The sequence below is a fragment of the Porites lutea genome, chromosome 13 (genome assembly GCF_958299795.1).
Source record: "Porites lutea chromosome 13, jaPorLute2.1, whole genome shotgun sequence".
In the NCBI taxonomy this organism is placed as follows: domain Eukaryota; kingdom Metazoa; phylum Cnidaria; class Anthozoa; order Scleractinia; family Poritidae; genus Porites; species Porites lutea.
In genome coordinates this window covers 18,261,519-18,267,518 of record NC_133213.1, presented here as the reverse complement: position 1 = coordinate 18,267,518, position 6,000 = coordinate 18,261,519, and the positions used below count along the sequence as shown (strand labels likewise).

General features: G+C 41.4%; 1 pseudogene; it reads left to right on the top strand.

Annotated features, from left to right (window-relative positions):
* The window catches only part of LOC140922489 (uncharacterized), a 52,574-nt pseudogene that overhangs the window by 34,038 nt on the left and 12,536 nt on the right, over window positions 1–6,000 (top strand).

The window sequence follows — 6,000 nt, the reverse complement described above, 5'->3', positions numbered from 1 at the left end:
CAGCAAAACTACAGACCTGAAAATGCTATTTCTGGCCTTATAACAATTTTTAGTTTTCATTTTATCCCACCGCTTACGCTTTTGAAAACGCCCAACGACGGAACAGAGCTTAAATTTTCGCGGAAAAAAGTACTCTAAAATGTATGTAAAGATGACAGGTCCATCAAAACGCCGTGACATAGACCTAACATGTACAACACATGTTGTAAAATTCGTTTTAGCCTTTTAGTTACGAAAAGTGTTGTTGCCCCCGCAGGGATTTCGCCCAGAAGGCGAAATCCCGGGGAGGCACCTTAGTAACTCGCGCGTATATTAAGGAAAGTACTTACAGTTGAAACATACAGTCGGTATGCCAGAAAAAGTCTCGATTTTCTTGAACAGGGCCGCGAGGAATCGGTAGGTAATGATGACGTTTCTATTGTTTGCGCCCGCAAGTACCAAATGGTTAGGATGACGTAACAAAGACCGAAAATCCCGAGGACCCCTTAGGTAGATTTTGTGACATTTATTATGCAGTCATCATCTCCTCGATACTCTTTTGCGTTACGTGTTATCAGTGACATTCTGTGGAGCAGTTGTTTTGAAAGTTATGGACCAAAAGACACTCGTTAAGCGCAGATGAAGTCATAGGGTGCAAAAAAAAATGTAAATTGCTTTTTTACCCACGAAGCACTTAGAAGTTCATATGAACTCGTTTAAACATGTCCGTGCGTTCCAGATCGAATTGGAATTTGGAAGTGTTAGTTTTTGAGGAGAGGGGAAAACCGGAGTACTCGGAGAAAAACCTCTCGGAGCAAGGGAGAGAACCAACAACAAACTCAACCCGCATATGGCGTCAACGCCGGGAGTTGAAAACCCGGGCCACATTGGTGGGAGGCGAGCGCTCTCACCACTACGCCACCCTTGGGTGCGTATAACTGTGTATATATATATAAACACTTGGAGAGTTTGCCAGACACGAGTTCACAATTCTTTGATTGGAAACCTTGCCAGGCACTCTTTCTCTCTCTTTGACCGAAATAAGACTCAGCCCCAAACAAGCAAGGCGAGTGAACAACGGCTAGCTTATCACTAGCAGAACGATGGACGCTTAAAATTCGCCGACAATCAAATTCTGTGCTGACTTAATTATTCACTGCTCACAGGTGGCCTTCGGCTATAAAGTTTAAAATGAGACTAGAATGCGCGAGCGTGAATTGATCGAACGTCTTTTTCATTTCTAAGGCTTACTTTCTGGCAAATAAAATGAACTGAATGTAAAAAGTGAAAGAGAAATAGCGAAAAATTTAACTTCTAATTAAATCTTTTCTTATGGTTTAGAATAAACTATTCTCGAAACTGAGAATGTTTTGATCAAAGCTGTGTAAATCGAACAGAAACAGTGCATGGAACCTTGCGTTTCCTGTTCAGTTTTATCTCACCTTTTGTACGGAATATGTGTGAAAATCTTCATCATGAATTGGACGGGTATATTTTAAAGAGCTAATCAACGAGCAAGAATACTATTGACCGACAATATACAGAGTGGGGGCAGCTGTAGAGTCAGCTATTACTAGTTTATAATTATTGTGTTTTGGGGTCCTTAATGTGACACTCATAGTTTAATTTCCCCTATGGGTTGTTAATTTTTCCAGATGGCTGCTTTGGAAAAGACTCGGGTCACTTTTTGCTGACGTAATTTGATCAAAGTTGTAAAACAAAAGAAGGGAAAAAAACCCTATCGCCTACCACGCAAGCTAGTTCATCTTTCTCTTTTGCAAAGTGGATGATTGTCGAAGCTTTTTAAGGTTAGTTTTGTGGACGTCCAGTTTATTTTTTGAAGGAAAAACGACGTGTAAAACTTGTCTTAAATGTGGTTTCCTTGTAGACCTTATCGTCGTGTGAAATCAAGCTAATCATTCGGGAAATTGTTGCGAATTGCATGTATCAAGATCATCGTTCAAATAAGGTAGGTATAACATGTAGTAGCAAATTAAAATTAACTGCATTTACTCTAGAACTCGTGTAGTATGCGTTGGCGGACTACAAACGCCACTATTGCTCAGACGGCAGGACTTTTTTAGCAATCGTTCTCGATCGCACACGGTTCATGGAACCAAATTTTTGCGGTTTAGCCTAATACGTTATTTTTCATGCGCATTTTAGACTATTCATATTAACTACTTGTGTGAAATTGTCGCGGGGAGGTACTTCCTTATATAAACTATATAGATATCCAAAGGGTAGGGTTTTGCGCCGTTTTGGTCTGAAAACGAGTATACATTTTGCCCACTTTGGTCTGGAATCGGGTATGGTTTCCTAGGGAACTACGGAAGCGTATGAACGTATTTATCTTTTCAGTTCCAAATGAGTAAGAAAGAAAGAGAATATGCAAATTCGAAATGGATTTTAAGAAACCTTTTTTTTCGAAAAGCTGTTTATTTTTGCTGCGTTTCCATTCGAGATCAAAGTTTCAATAATTTTGAAAATGATACAATGAAACTATCAGCTAACGAAGCAAAATTGACTGGTTTGTGCGCCAGGAACTGTGCTATTATTCAACAGGGTTTTGCAGTTTTAGAATTTGTCTTGGGCGTTTCGAGAAACGGGCCCCAGGTCTGGAAACGGGTGTGAAAAATGACATTTTTGGTGTGAAATAGGGTCAGGATTAGAGAACCGGGCGGCACACCTCTAACAAGAATTCTTATGAGTACCGCCCTGGGGTAATAATAAGTAGACTTAGCATTATAACAAGTAGACTTAGGCCCTGTCCACACGTATCCGTTTTCATTTGAAAACGCAATTTTTTCTTTACGGGTACGGCTTCCGTCCACACTTTTTTAAAACGCTCTCCAGAGTGGAACTTTTTAAAAACGCTGTTTTCGCGTGTATGTGTGTACAGACGAAAACGGAACTTTTCGAAACGCTGAGGACAGACTATCAGTTCCACTCCACTCCGCGCAATATTAGAAACTTATTCAAGATAGCGGACTGGCGCTTCCCCGTTTCTTGTCTTTTATACTTGGCGGGCTTATTTCTAACACAATTACTTGTTTTCAAGCAAATTTAGCTTTCTTAATTCTTCAAGCTGATTATTCCAGGAGGCGGCAGAACGATTGTCAGGTTACTTTCGTTACCGGTGTCAAGAGGCAGAAGGTTGGATCTCCCTTCAGTTTGACTTTGTTTTTGCCCTGATTCTGACATTTTAATCTGTTTCTGCGACTTTGAAAAACGTCACAACAATATAAACCCACACCAAAGAAAAACAAAGATGGCCGGCCAATTTATTATTTCGCGGGCTCAAAATAGCAGCTAATAGCGAACACATACGGCGCAGTCGGATAAGTTATCGTTTTCAAATCGATTCATCGTATACGTATGGAAGGGCGAAAGCGATGCGAAAACGCTACGAGCGTACGCGAATTTTTTTGAATACGGCGAAAAAATGTTGCGTTTTCAAACGAATACGGATACGTGTGGACAAGGCCTTAGTACATATTTTCGACTAATTTTGACGTTATATATAAAAGCACAAATAAATTACGGGCAGCGGTAATCGCAGGGTAATCGACCTGCAACTCAGGGCTTACCTGAGGTGTCACTCCAACTGGAAAATCAAAAAGGCCAGAGGTTTGAAAGTCTACGAGGAGGTAATCTCGTTCAGAACTTAGAAAACTTTTAAATGAAAGTAAAACAATTATTGAATTAGGCTTTCATAGGATGCTAAGAATTGTACAGATCTCGGAGAATGTTATCCACCTCGGCTGATAACACCCTCCTCGATCTACGTAATTCTGCACACAGAGTCCAGAGTCCAGTCCAGAGTCCATGGTCCAGTCCTGGTTTTAGCCTATGCCGTGAAAAAGGTAGTGGAATACTACGCGCTATTATGCACTAATTCCATCGTCTTCTTTTTACTTGTAGCTATTTTGCGCAAGCAGTTATTATCTGTTTCACCGGCGTACGGCTCAAGTAACATCACTCTAATATAAGATTTAGATATTCTCAATTTATATTTTATTTCACTTCATCATACGTTACTATAACTTTCTGCAAAAACTGGCATAAACCATGAAATGAAACCACAAAATATTAAACACTTTTTTTCAGGGAGAGCTGAAATACCCAAGCTAACAAAAAAAGTGTCTGAGAAATAAAACAATTTTTTAAACCTGACCCAACTATCAAGTCTGCACATTATTGTTTAAATGGCGGAGAAAAGACAGGAAGTGGCAGACTCCTGTGACAACATTAAAGATTTCAAGAACGCCGCACACTACCTTGAAATGTACCGCAAAATTGCCAGAGAAGAAGGAGGCAGGGCAAACGCTTACCACGGTCTTGGAGATTTCGAGAAAGCTATAGAAAACCACAATCGAGACCTCAAAACTTCGAAAGAACTGGGATACAGGGCAGGAGAAAGAAAAGCGTACGGTAATCTTGGCAACGCCTACTACAGTCTTGGAGATTTCCAGAAAGCTATAGAGTACCATGAAAGAGCACTCGAAATTTCGAAAGAAATGGGAGACAGGGAAGGAGAAGGAGGAGCGTACGGTAATCTCGGCAATTCCTATTACAGTCTTGGAGATTTCCAGAAAGCGATAGAGTACCAGCAACGACGCCTCAAAATTTCGAAAGAAGAGGAAGACAGGGCAGGAGAAGGAAGAGCGTACGGTAATCTTGGCAACGCCTATCACAGTCTTGGAGAATTACAGAAAGCCATAGAGTACCACGAACGACACCTCAAAATATGCAGGGAAACAGGAGACAGGGCAGAAAAAGGAAGAGCGTACGGTAATCTTGGCAACGTCTATTACAGTCTTGGAGATTTTCAGAAAGCTATAAAGTACCATGAACGAGACCTCAAAATTTTGAAAGACGTGGGCGACAGGGCAGGAGAAGGAAGAGCGTACGGTAATCTTGGCAACGCCTATGACAGTCTTGGAGATTTTCAGAAAGCTATAGAGTACCATGAACGAGTACTCAAAATTTCGAAAGAAATGGGAGACAGGGCAGGAGAAGGAAAAGCGTACGGTAATCTTGGCAATACCTATCACAGTCTTGGAGATTTCCAGAAAGCCATAGAGTACCATGAACGACACCTCAGCATTTCGAAAGAAGTGGGAGACAAGGCAGGAGAAGAAAGAGCGTATGGTAATTTTGGCAACGCCTATCACAGTCTTGGAGATTTCCAGAAAGCTACAGAGTACCATGAACGAGCACTCAAAATTTCGAAACAAGTGGGAGACAGGACAGGAGAGGGAAGAGCGTACGGTAATCTTGGCAACTCCTTTAACAGTCTTGGAGACTTGCAGAAAGCTAAAAAGTACCATGAAAGACACCTCAAAATTTCGAAAGGAGTGGGAGACAGGGCAGGAGAAGGAGGAGTGTACGGAAGTCTTGGCAACGCCTATTACAGTCTTGGAGATGTTCAGAAAGCCATAGAGTACCATGAACGACACCTCAAGATTTCAAAGCAAGTGGGGGACAGGGCAGGAAAAGGAAGAGCGTACTGTAATCTTGGTAACGCCTATCACAGTCTTGGAGATTTCGGGAAAGCCTTCCAGCATTATAAGAACGGTGTTAGAGCCTTTGACGACATCAGGGAAAATCTCATATCTAATGACGAATTGAAAATTAGCCTTGGGAATACGTATAATGATATTAATTCGAGGTTATGGGAGCTGCAGCTTACGGATGGTAAGGTCATCGGGGCACTTTTAACTGCTGATCGAGGACGTGCAGAGGCTTTAAATGATCTCCTGGAGTTCAAGTATGGCCTTAAAGGGCTACGCCCAGAAATAAAATCACGTTATGCAAGACCAAGTGACTTTGCTAGTTACTTAGCACCAAATACAGCATTCATAGGTATCAGCGAGGGAGGAATAGTTCTCTGGGTGAACGAGAAAGGAAAAGAAATAAAAACTAGAAGAAGCAAGATCGATGTCTCCGTCACAACCTATTTTGAGTCTCTTTTGGAAACTACACGTAAAGAAATAGGTGTGAGAGCTGATGTTAATT